Below are 14233 nucleotides of genomic sequence, written 5' to 3' on the forward strand. Positions count from 1 at the left end.
AATCATAAAACTTATCAAATCAGACAAAATACTGGCCAAATGAGCATCAAAAATTGCCTTCTAAAAACCACTTGTTGGTCCGATCGTCGTAAATTTAATATGTTGCTTACTGTTAACCTTGCTTACTGTTGAATACGTTTTCGATTATGAATTGAAAACGCGTCAGTAGACTGTTGTTATAATATAGATTATATACAGCTACAAGATTAGCCACAAATTTTTTCAGCTATTCATGACCTAATGCTTCGTTTCGTCCTCAAGACTTAAAATTGGCTTGAGGAACAATTTGAGGAGCCAAACAAGCGAATAGCAGAGAATGCAAATTGATAAGTAAGTTTGCGCCAAACTAATTTTAATAATCTATAAATATATGTAAACTATGCGCATAGAATGAACTGCTATTTCTAGTCATTTTTTCCAATAGAAGTTATATAAAACAGACCAGGAAATTGAAATTTTTGAAGTTTTTTTGTTTTATTAGAATTAAGATGATTTGGAATTGTATTTCGATTAAACGATTTGAAGAAATTTAAATAAGTTTGATGTATACGCATTTGTTGACAAAATAAAATCCTGTTATGCACCTATGTTTCTTTTCATTTTAGTTTTTTTTGGTATTGTCGTACACAAACAATATTGTGTACCTGATTTGCAATCCGAAGCACTAAGAATTTCTGTTGAGCTAACTTGTGTGGCGAGTGCACTTATCTCAATTTTATTTTGGAATTCGCGTAGCGAATTGCCTATCTAACGCTTGGCTGTTTTACTTGATAAGAAAAAAGGATATCAAGAAATAGGTTAAATTGAGCAACTGATCTCGATATGCAAAATGAAAAGAGTGAAATTGGTAACAAAAGTGGGCCCACAGAAGTCACAACATTTATGAACAAATAATTCGCGATGCGGGAATTACAGACAAAATGTATGAACTAATAAGTGGCAGACAATTAACTTAAGTTGACTTTAAATCATGCGCTTCAGAATTAAGTACAATCAATAAATAAGTACATCAAATAGGAATTTTACGGCACCAAATAAAATGACTATGTACAACATTTCTCCCTTTTTGGCGAAAGTTAAAATTGCAGACAATGAAAATTTTAATAACGATATTGTTTATATACCAATACCTATTCACTGGTTAAATAGTTAGCAACAATATATTTACTGGTTTTCATAGCTAGTCATAAGCAATAATGTATAGTGTTTTGAGCATTTCGAGTTTGAAATTACATATCTTCCTCTTCAATAGTCAATTCGTCAGTGGGGCTCTAATTTGCTCTACTTGAGCTGCTGTATCGACTGTTGTCTGTACAACAGAGGGCTGCACGGATTCTACATCACCAGCTCGGCGTTTTCTGCGGGGCTTTGTCAGGTTTGGCGGGCATGAATTGGTCAATTCCCCAGACGAATCGTCATCTTCGAATCCTTAATATTTTGGGCTTTTTCGTGCCCAAAAAGGGTTTTTTGGGCTTTTTGTAGTTTGTGGAAGTATTTGTTGTAATGCCTCCATGGGTGAAGAAGTAGAGGGTATCATCAATTCTGTAGTCTGATTTGTTGGTGGGGCGCAATGATAAATTCTGAATTTTATGAAGCCACGACTTGCGGGGCGGAGGTTGATGCTGATTCGAATGTAGTCTCCACCGGCGCAAACTTTGATGGCACTTTCAGCACTCTTACTCGCATTGCGCGAGCAATATTGGAGCGACTGGACGAGATACCGCTTGCTGTGTCCCGTTTACGATGTCTCAATATTCGGCCGCCATTCTGAATTCGTGTACTTTATTTTTGAGGCTGAGTATCTTGGCCTCTGTCGATTTTTTGAAATTTCTTGGTCCCCTTCGATTGATATACTCAGAGAGCTTAGTCTTATGCTCATCTCTCGTACCAATTTTTGCGATGTCACTATTCCGAACAGTGACTTTCAACTTGCCTGGTTCGCGAATTACTGATTTGTGTTGGAATGTTTTCTGGACTACCGAGCCAGGAGCTAGCACCGTTACAGCCATTACAGTCTCTAGCCGTTACAGTCTCTTCGTCTAAGTAATGATTTAAAATTTTTTCATAACTTAAACCAGAACAATTTGGTTTAGAACAAATATTGCTAAGCCGAGTGTCATCTTTCCGCCTAAGGTATGATTCGAAAGGCGAAATCCTATTAATTTGATGTTTACAAATGCGGAGATGGTAGATGATTGACCTAAGTGCTACTTTAATGGTGAACAAATTTATTTCTTTGTTTGCTTCTTTCATTCATGCAAGGCGTTGTGTGATTGGAATAATTAATTGTTATACTAAACATATAGCTTGATGATCATTTTCTGGAGCTGGAATTAACGTTATATTTTTTCGTGCAAAAATAATTTACTTGGTTTCCTATCAGACAACGAGTTTGATCGATTTGTAGGGATCGGGGAACTCCGTGAAGTTGTATATAGTTAACTAAAAATTTAACTACATTTGAGGCGTTTGCGTTTTCAAAAATTTCAGCAGATGGATTTTTGGAAAATCAATCAAAACATGTTAAAATAGAAAAATCTATTTGCAATTTTTGGTTCGGGACTATACATGGTTTCTTTGCTTGAAATTGCTCTGCGGGAAGGATAGATTTTAAATTTTTACCGATTGCAGTGCATGGTTTGCACTCTATTACGCGAACTAAAAGATCCTTGTTCATTTACGGCCTCGACATTGTGAGGCCATACATACCATTCCCCAGCTACCCGGGTAACTGGCATGGCGATCCTCAATTAGTGCGTTCTTCAAGGCCTTTGGTATGGCCAACTTCTCATCTTTGCATGCGCAGCCACCACTGACATGCAATCTCCGCCAATAGCTGTGCAGATAGGGGTTTAGTTGCTTAAGTGTCTCTTCGTCAGATCGAATGATGCAGTCCCTGACTTCTTTGAGCACTGCATCTTTGCTCGTTAGAGTGGCAAGCAAGCTTTTGTTGAACACCTTCTCAATCAATTTATCGAAGGACTTGAGGGCTATCGGTTAGTGGGGTACTGATGTTTTAGTGTGAGGGTGATTGGCGAATCGTGTTTTGTGCTGCGTTGTCTGTGAATGAGACTCGAGGCGATGTTCGATTGGTTTGTCTTTGATAAGATGACTTTCCTTTCGTGGCAGATACTTGTTGGCTTGTTTCTGATGATTGTTGAATTGTGTTAATTGAGATAGAAACCGACTGAAGTTGAGATTGAATTTGGGCGGAAAGAGACTTTTCTTTGTTTATCAATTGAGCATGTGAAGTATTTAAAGTATTTGAATTTTAAGTGCCAATTAGGAAAAGAATTTGAGGCTCATTTGTGACTGACAAGTTAAAGTGGTTTAATTCATTGAATTGTGGTTGTTTTTGGTCAGCGAGTGCTGCCTTTCTGGTATTTTGCGTCTCAAATTGTTGCATTTGAGTCTCAATTTGTAGCAGAGAGTTAATAGTATTTGTACTATGCGATGCGAGTGGGGAATTAATTTGATGCGTGCTATTCGAGGTATGCGCATTATGTGGTTTTGAAAATAAATGAGTATTAAGCCGGGCTGGTTTTAAATTATTTTGATAAAAGCGTACGCGCGGTTCATGATCACAGTCAGAAATAGGGTGATTTGGGGGGATTGGTTTCAGATTATTATTGTGCTGGACAGGTTTTAACTGATTTTGAGTAAAGCATACCCGCGGTGCATGTTGACTATCTAAATTTGTATTGTTAAAATGAATGAAATTTGGATTATGCTTTCGCTTGGCGAGTGTCAAAATATTTTGAGTAAAACGTACGCGCGTTGCATGTTGTCCGTCTAAATTAGTATCGTTAAAAGAGATTAAATTTGAATGGCGAGTTTGCGTGGCAATTGCTGATTTATTTTGAGAAAAGTGTACTTGCATTGCGTTATCACTAATGAAATTATGGTTATGTTTTGAAGTTAATTTTGAAGTAGGTCTTTGCATTTCGAGTGACATAATGTTTTGGGTTGAAGGTATAGGCGTTGCTGATTTTATATTTAATATTTGATTTGTTTGATAAATAATGTGTATTTGTATGTCAGGTTTATTGTCTAAATAAAATTTATTAAGTTTCACAGCCGAAATATTTTTTCTCGTTGAATTATTTGGCATCATCTTATATTCGAGAGAAAGTGGCAACTAAAATTTCTTCATCATATTTAGAAATACTTTTTGCGGGTTGATAAGGGTTACGAGATATATAGTCAACAAGAACCATCTTTGCTCCTGGCAAATGATCTATTTTGAATCGATAGGGTTATAGGCGATCAACCCATCTTGATAAACGACCATTAAATGATTTATTGGAATTGTATTCTTTTTAAACTGCAATAAGGGCCCGATGATTGGTTAAAATCTAAAATTCTTTACCATAAAGGTAATTATTATAATATTTTTAGACTATACCACTCCAAGGAGTTTCAGCTAATTAATACTGTAACGTTCTTCGTTACTAATCAAGAATGAAGATGCGAATGAAATTGACTTCCAGCCGTTAACTGTCAGTTGTTCTAATGCTTCTCCGAGACCAGAACGAGAAGCGTCACATTTTATACGTTTTTCAAATGGCGGATTGTAATGAGTGTTTTTTGCGTGATTTGTGATTCGTATTTAAATAGCATTAAAATGTACTGTGTGTTCGTCAGTCCAGGTATATTTAGTATATTTACGAAGAAGGGGTCTTAAAGGATGGCAAAGTTGGGCTGGGTTGGGAACAAATTCGCTAATATAATGGACAGAGCCAAGGAACGAGCGTAGTATTTTAATTGTATTGGGTATTTGGAGTGAAAGAATTGCGGAAGTTTTATATTCAAGTTGTGATATTCCGGATTGTGTCACATTATATCCGAACCCCGAAATTTCTTGTTTCAATAAGTGACATTTAGGTAAAATTATGCGGAGATTATCCGCGTCTAGTTTTTTAAGGCAATTTGTTAGAAGTTTAAAGTAATCTTCTTCCGAAGCTTTACCTACAATAAGAATATCATCAAGGAAACAGAAGGTATTTTCGAGGCCGATTAGTGTATAATTCATAGCCGTTTGAAATTTGGCCGGCACATCAGTAACTCCGTAGAAAACAGTTTTGAATCGGTATGTGCCTGTCTTATAACCGCTTATAATTTTGAAGTTATAGTGTTTAGCGGTTTCAGAGTTGAGATTCAGTTGACTAAAAGCATATTTAAGCTCTATAGTGGAGAAATAAACCTTATCAGCTGGTTGCGTTTTGTAGTCAGTTATATTTTATGATATGGAATCTATGAATGTTTCAATATTAGGCATTTGACACTTGTTTTTATGTATAACTTTATAAAGAATTTTAGAGTCTCCGGCTAATTTTATTGTTTGGTCTCTTTTAACTGTAATAACGATTGGAAAAATGAAATCATTGTCTGATCAATTATTAGCTTTTTCTATGTGTTCTTTTTGAAGAAGTTTTTTAAATTTCAGTTTTAACTCTTTCTTGTAAGTTAATGGGTACGTTTCTACCCTTTTGATGTTTAGGTTGAAAGTTTTTATGAAATTCGGACTTGACAAAGTGTACTTTGGTCTACCAATACGTGAAATAAGTTGAGGAAATTGATTTGCTATGCGTGTTTTGAAAGGACATTGAGTGGTGATAGTGTTGACCATACTACCTGCATCAGAACAAAGAATTTGAGTAGTTGATGTCCAAGGACCTCTAATAGATCTCTACCATTGAGTGGCTTCAATCGATCTTTAACGACCACAAATTCTGCATCTTCAATCCGCCAACAATTGCTCTCCATTGGCGTCTGCATCATTCCAATGATGGGTATGGTTTCGTCAGCAAAATTCTTGAGTTGTTGTGAAGTTACCGTCGTTAGCCTTCGTGCAAAAGTAGAATTATTGAAAACTTCAATGGCGACTGATTCATTTAGAATGCTGCACACACTCCCGGAGTCAATGAGGAGTCCTATTTTTGTACTTCCGATCTGTAGAGTTTATTTTCTTGTGCTAGCCACCTTGTTGTCATCTGAACTGTCATAATCTGAACCACATTGAGGATTAAAATTTGTGTTTTGAATTGCTTTAACAGGTTTTTTGGTTGTATCTTCCTCAATTGAGTTTACATTAGGTCGAGTTGATTTGGGAGAAGTAGATCTTGGTTTACGACATACACGCGAGAAATGGTTCTGTGGGCCACAATTTTTGCACTTCTTGCCTTTTGCAATACGTCTATCCTTGTGATTCGCTGATCAAGTAAGGCCGCAGTTTCGTCATAGTTGATTTGTTTGTCGAATGGGGGCTGCAAAATTTTGTCGTTTTTTTGGTTGGCGAAATGGCCGTTGTGGGGTTATTGCATTCACATGCAACGCAGGTTGAGTATTCGAAATTGGTATCTGATTCCACTGTGCGAGCTCCATATTAATGGCTAAGCGTAATGCTTGTGCTGGTTCAATAGTTTCTCTGATTAATTCTCTCTGATTTTCAGGGTCCTACACATTGGCAATGAATAGGTCTCTGATAAGAGTGTTTTCCTGATTTCCAAGGTTGCAATTTTCGAAAAATTCTTTCAATTTGCCAAAGAAGTGTTCAATAGATTCCACTTTTGATTGCTTGGTGGTGAGAAACATGTACCTGACAAAATTAATTTTGCGCGGGCAAATAAATGTGTCCTCCATGATTTTCCAGAGCTCCACAGTTGTTAGTGTATCCATCTTGAGGTGGGGTTCCTGCTACATATAATTCGTCTTCTTTCGGTGCCCAAACTAAGACATAACATAGATACAGTTTTGTGATCAGCTTGTATCTATGGTTTATCTCCACACATGATTCATATCTCCATTTGTTTCTGACATCGATTCTCCCAATTCATTTTCAATTGTGCATTTCTAGCTAGAACTTCTTGTTCTGATTGGGCTGAGTAACCAGTTAGTGTACTTTTGTAGATTGGTTCTAGGGAAATTGAGCATTCTCGGGCTTTGGTTCGAGTAGTGTATCCAATGCGATGTTCTCCTTTGCGAGAAAGGCCAATTTCGCCTGCATTTGCCATTTTTCCGACTTCAAAGGAGGATCTGGGTTGGGTTTTTTCCTAAAAGGGTTCGATGCCAAGTGGGGTCCTGGATCTGTAATCCGAAGCACTATTAGAAATTCTGTTGAGCTACTTTGTGTGGCGAGTGCACTTAACACAACTTTATATTGGAATTTGCTTAGCGAATCGCCTATATAGAGCTTGGCTGTTTTACTTGATAAGTAAATAGGATATCAAGAAATAAGTTAAATTGAGCAACTGATCTCGATATGCAAAATCAAAAGAGTGAAATTGGTAACAAAGTGGGTCCACAGAAGTCACCAGAAATCTGAACAAATAATTCCCGATGCAGGAATTAGGGTAACAGACAAAATGTATGAATTAATAAGTGGTAGCCAATGAACTTAAGTTGACATTTTAACATGCCCTTCAGGATTAACTACAATAAAAAAATAAGTACATCATATAGGATATTTACTGCACCAAATAAAATGACTATGTTCAACAGGTATAAAAGCAATTGACTTTCAATTCATACAGCATAAGAAAACAATGGATGTCTGGATTGTTCCTCAATAACAGCCATCGAGATCCCACTTTTTACAGCCATGGAGACAAAATTTTACTTTACCACTCAATGAGGGATAACCAAAACCGGCTTGGATATCTTAAATAACTGTTCTGTATGAGCAAATAATTATTTGGTGCTCAGAGAACACTACTAATTATAACCATCACGCCCCACCCTCTACAATCCTTGTCATAGAACTGATCCAATAAAGACACGTTACTCTGCTCTGATGGTAGACGAGGGCGTAAGCGTGATCGTAGTTGCTTTTCTAAGAGCCTTTGAAAAACAATGTTTAATGAACTTTTCAGAACAATTTGTTCTTTTTGTTGTTTTAATTTAATTTTTTTTTCTCGGTTACTTAGCGCGGTGAGAATTTTTTGTCAGTTCTTTCGCCTCTTAACATGGGAAAACCTTTTTTTTAACGTATTGCGTATTTTTTAGCTCAGTCTTTCAATTTTTTGGTTCAGAAGTTCACAATTTTGGTACTTCTGATTGTAATGATTTTAAAAATCAGTGTTCCTGGATTGCCCTTTTTGGAAATTTAAGGTGGTGTGTTAATTACAGAGGATTCTAGCGCCAATTTTGGGTGATGGCATGCGTGTGTTGCCAGCATCAGCCCATTCTGTTAACTGGAAAGCCAGCCGCAGTTGTACCAAGTTATAACCAAATGCGGCGATCAAAACTTAATTATTATTCTTAATACTCTTTATTGAATATAAATGCGGTGTTTTTCTGAAAGGTTGACATATATTGCAACAGATAAAAAACAATTCTGCGAATTCTGCGATATTCTGTTGATTTTGTGTCCACCATCAATTATTCTTGACATTTTTGGTTATGTTGTCTCTTTCGCCGATATTTAGATTATCACTTGAGATATAGAAGCAATCAGAGCTAAATTTACAAACATTGCCTCAATTCAAAATCCCAGTATATTGTTTTATATTCCGCGGACCACTTACTGGTACAAATTTCACCCAGAGGTCTTTCATAACTTTTTTACACAAAAAATTTTGTCCTGAATGCCTAATCTGAGGGATCAAAATATGTCTATACAGAAAGAACATTTTTATCGCAACTAGAGGTTTTCTTTTTTGATAATCGATTTAATTTATAAGAGGCAGATGCCCTCAAAAAACACCGTATCATTGATATAGCAAAGAAAATACATGAATTCCTACCGAATTAATTTTGAAATACACCCCGAGTCTATGCTTTAATTGTCTCTTCAATTGAGCAATTTATTTATTATTTCGATAATGATTGCATCTTTAATCGGTGGCCATTAAATAATAATAATAATAATAATTTTGGTTCCTGCGTAATCGCAGCGGAACAGCATTAGGCCTACAGTAGCCTGTTCTCAGCTGCCCTTTTTCTTATTATTCCCCACATTTCAGACTGTTCTTTTTATGAGCAGCATTGCTCTTTTTTGGTGACTATAGCCCCTTTTTTTTGCGTCTGAAACTTTCACGTGGTACCATCATTGCAGCCAACATTGGTCAGGCTATGGTCAACCTGAAGCTATGGTTAAGTAAGAGCTCATCCTCACACAGATGTGAATACCAGCTGCGTCATTCATCGCTCACTTTTCAACTCTTTTCGTTTGAGTTGAAGCTTGAAAATTCCACTTTGATAATTCTGTCTAAACTGTCGCTCTATGAATTTTGATAATTTGTAAACATGTAGTTCAAAGTATGGTGTTTTGTTTTTGTTGTTTGAGTCAAAAATGATATTTGTTTAGATAAATTGTTTCGATTGTTTCCAAATCATTTGGCTTCGTTTTTTCTTGGATCAAAGTTTTGATATTTTTTGTTTGTACAGGACAATATTTATCGTAGGTGTAAATTTTAGCATATAAGTTCTAACATTTTAAAATCTAATAAAATTACATAATTGAAAGTGATAAAAATATCAGACGTCATTTCATAGGATATCGTTACGCGTAGGTCAATACGTTCTCAACTTCTTTGAAGGGATTAAACTATTTCAGATGAGCATTTTTGATAATTTATACCGCAAAAGCATTCCTTAGTTTTAGTCTCAGAAACGCAGTAGCCTGAAGATTAAACTCGATTATTTTTAATTAAATTCGCTGTTTAACAAATGAAAAACTTGGCTTTTACAAATTTTAGGTTCAAAAATTACAACGTACGCTCGGCAAATGGACTCAACTCCAATATGCATTCTCATTTAACTTATTTTGAGTTTATGTTTCAAAATGTAAAAACTAGGCTAATTGTTCCGACCCCTCTCTGAGGGGGGAGGAACTATATACTCAAACGGTTTTTTTTGTTCAGATCGATACAACTTTGGCCGATCGATATAATAATCGTAGAGAGTTGTGAGTGGTATCATCAGAAAGCCCGTCCAGCGTAGAATATGAGATTAAAAAGATTTTCTCAATTTTCGCTTTTTTTGGGAGTTATTGGGGTTTAAAATTTTGTGAATATTAGACGTAATTCAGCTGTTTTTTTTTCACACTTTTGACTAAATTTTTGTCAATTTTGACCATATTTTCGTTAAAATTGCTCAAACCTGTCAAGATTGTTAACTGTAGTGTTATTGATACTATGCCTAACAATAGAGGAGGTTTCCTGCAGTGTTCGATCTGAGTTTTTTGGCTAGAAATTATGCTAAATTTTTCAAAATCCAGACTTTTTTCGTCAAAAAAATAACATTTTTAGCCCACTAGCTGTAAATTTGCTGAAAGTAGACACCTTTAAACTGCGTCCATGTTCTTCTTGATCTCAAAAAAGTGCTAGTTACACCCCGGCTGGCTTCAAGAGTCTTCTTGAATTGTAATTTTGCCAGTTTTTTGCAAAACTAAATTCGAGATTTGTACAAAATGCATTATTTTATTTTGACAAACTGAAAATTTTGTTGAGAATTGATCTATTTTGCAGTCATTTCAACAATTGAGTGTTTTGTTGGAATCTCAAAAAAATATGGCTGATCTTGATCTCACCAAGGATCCTTATGATAAAAATTTTTCAGCTTTTAGTGTGGGGCGATATTTTTTTCAAACAATTTCCGCTACGTAAATGTGTATATATGTAAATTACGGAAAATAATTTCAAATCTGCCCTCAATTATTGACTGATACTGTTTACAATAAACAAGACCCAACGAGATAATGTTATGATTTCAGAATTAAGCTCATGGTTTTTATGGCTCTGACCAATTGTTCTCGTAAAATTTCTTGCGTTTTGTTTTTATTTCTTATAATTTTTGTAGTTCAATGACTTAGTGACACCAATCAAAGATCCAGTTAGTTTTTAGAAGGTATAAAAGAAAAAAGACATTTTTTTTCAGTTGTTATCGAATGTCTGTTATGAAATTGAATACATTTTTTGAGAAAATATCGGAAAACTTTTGAACTTTACCTCCATTTTTTCTTATATCTCTCAACTTCGAGCGTAGTCTCAATAAACAGGCGACTGTGATTTTTAGATTAATGTCGTAACAATTTTATATTCAACTAATCCTTTCTTTTTTTTGGTAATCCACGTTTTCAATTGTTTTTTTATTTTGAGCATAATTACATATTTTATGAGTTCACTTTGTTTACTTGTCAAATTATCACATCATTTACAAGTCCAATTCTAAAGAAGCGGAGAGGGGAAATTGCACAACGTTTGAAAAAGGTTTATCTTGGTATGTTAGCTGTTTTTGTGGAATAGTTTATGGTTTTTGGGATGAGTAACAGTTCTCACAAAATTTTGTGGATTATTTTTGTTTCTGCCTGTTTGTCTGTTTTTTGTTGTGCGCCATATGCTTGATTACGATATGTCCCAATTGGATCCCTGTGGTTAATAACGCCACCAAAATGAAGATTTCAGTTTATAGCCGTTCGTTTTAACGACTTTCAATTTAAAATAAAAGTTTTTCCATCTGATTCAATTTTTTTGATTTTATTTTTGTCAACATGTAACTCAATCTCACTCAATTGAAGCCTTAATTACTTTAGTTGATTCAAACAATTTTTCGCGCTAGGTTATACGTCGTGACTGCTGGCTTCGAGCCTTAAGTTTCAAAAAAAAATTCGAGATTTCTATACTCTCCAATTGTTGGGTTTCTTTTTTTTTCATATCTAAATTGTCCTTTATAGGGAGGCTCAATGATGTTATTATCAAAGGAAAATGATGATTTACAGTTCTTGCAGTTAACATTTTATAATTATAGTGCCTTAAACAGTATCATGATGTAATACTGCTTGAAGTTTTGGCTTCTTTATGAATTTGTTTGCTTGTGGGCTGGTGACTTAGTCTCAGTTTTAAGATGCCCAATTGGCCTCCTGAGGCAATGAAACTTAATCCATTGCTTTTTAGTGTAATCCTAAGTCTGTTGTTTTTAAAAGTATCTCTTATCAAATTTAAGTTTGGGTTTTTAAGCTTCGTCTTTTATAAATAATTTTGTGGCCGATTTGTAGCTCAGACTCTGTCAACACAGGTCACAACCCGTTTCCAGTGAGCTATAATCTATAACGATTTTAGCTTCAAACATTTGTTTCTCGGCTCTGTTACTACTGTTACTACAATATTCCTGGTAGAAATGTTTAGATTTTCATATATTTGTACATTTCAAAGGATTTTTGATTTCTTTTTAAATTATAACAAAAATCAATGATCCCATTGGCTCTGAAATTTTGCGCAATCAAACATTGGATAATGACATGTCTCAAACATTTCCTATGTAGATATAAATGAACAACTTAGTGGTTTCAGTTGATATCTAATGACATAACTGTGAAATTGTATTCAAAAATGAGAAATTATTTTTGAGCTTCGCTTCTATTTGCTCCTTTTTGTCAAGCTGTTAACCAGTAGCATTGGGGATAGGTCCCATATTTTTTCTAATGAAGTATAGATTAATTTGGTTTGGTTTTTATCTGATGCGAGTTTGATTTTGTTATGATTCTTTTTATTATAGATTTGTTTATTATGTTTTATTATAGATTTATTATAGTTTTGGTCGTAAATAATGTTTCTTGTTTGTTTTTATTTTTGTCCTTTCTAGAGGTCTTAATATCAACTACTTTTATCGCCCCTCTAACTTGGTAGTATCGTATTTCATTGGTCGTTTATTGTACGATGTGTATGTTTTTGAAAGTTTTCTATCTCTTCATCATTTGGTAGCCAATTAGGTCAAGAATGTGGATGAGCGGGGTCGGAACATTATATGCGTACGCACATTACCGAGCCTCCTTGTTGTGATTTGTTGTCATTGTTCGAAGTGTTTTCCAAGTTAACCTAATTGTTTTGACTTTGTGCACTGCTATATAGTGTTTATGGTATCTGCAGTATATGCTAGACAATTTATGTAGATGAGGTTTTCGGACACTAAACTTTATTGCGGTATGAGTCAATCTTTGCATTTTTGTAACCGTCACAGTCAAATTTTTGCTTAATTTATTCGGCATCTTGAGAAATTCGACTGCATATCGAACGAGCGCACCTACGATATAAATCGGATCATCGGGTCCAAGTTTTTTCTTGTTTTATTATACTGCGCGAGACTGGATTGTTATTTTGAACAATTTTTTAACGCGAACAGTTATCTAACAAGATCTTGAAAGACAATATTTATCTTGTAAGATTCTGTCAGAAAACTTGTAAGATCTTACAAGATAAATACTCTGTTGTTTTTTTTAAATCTCGTGGTCTTTGGTTTGTTATTTTTGATTTTTTGATTTTTTGAGCAGCGCAGTGACTACTACACGCTTTTTTGTTTAAAAATTAGGAGGTATGACATGATTTTCCCCCCAGTTTTTGGCGCACTCATCGAAAAAGGAACGAGGTTGCACTTTTAATTTAAATTAAAAGTAATAAATTTATAATCTAATCTGGTATTGATTGACATCGAGGGCTTTCGGACTGCAATCTTGATTTAACTTCAGTATGATTTTTTCAATAATTTAAAGCAATAACTGATAAATTTACTAATTTTGGCACTGTTTATATAATTTGGTAATAATTTAATTTTTGATCGTAATTGAACAAATACTTCGGATCTGTTTTTCAAACTTACAAAAGATCGATGACCATAATTATCATTGATATTTTTTGACTGTTTCATCATTTTAAAAAATTATCTGATGACCATGAATGTGATTGACCTTAAATCAAATTTAATAAGGTCATCAGGTCATATTTTAAAATGAAACAGTCAAAAAATATTAACCTCAGATCAGTATATTTAGACTGATAATTGTTTCAAATGGAAATTATTTAAACGGATAAAGCCTCTATTTCCAGAAATATATGCAAATTTCAACAGGAGTGTTATTTTTCATCCCAGAAAATGAATTCTTGCAAGTTTGATAAATGCAATGGGTATATATATATTTTTTTCGGATTCAAGATTTCATAAATCGAAGAATTTACAATACTAGCAAAAGCAGGCGCCAAAAATTGTGAACCAATTTAACGTTAATAAGATTAAGTTTAATAAGAGGCTCATCTATCTGCCGTTTATAAAATAGTGTAAGGACAATTTACCCAATTCCATTTTACCCAATGCCAACTTACCCAACCTGCCATAAAATGGATTTCTTATTTGATTTTAGCCCATATCCGAGCGTTTCTCATTACATAAGTTTTTCCGAATATTCCTCGACCCGTGTCTCGAAATTTAGCATTTCTTCAAGCTCTGAGAATTTTATCAGGTT

Source organism: Convolutriloba macropyga, chromosome 13 (genome assembly GCF_964194025.1).
Source record: "Convolutriloba macropyga chromosome 13, txConMacr16.3, whole genome shotgun sequence".
NCBI lineage: Eukaryota > Metazoa > Xenacoelomorpha > Acoela > Convolutidae > Convolutriloba > Convolutriloba macropyga.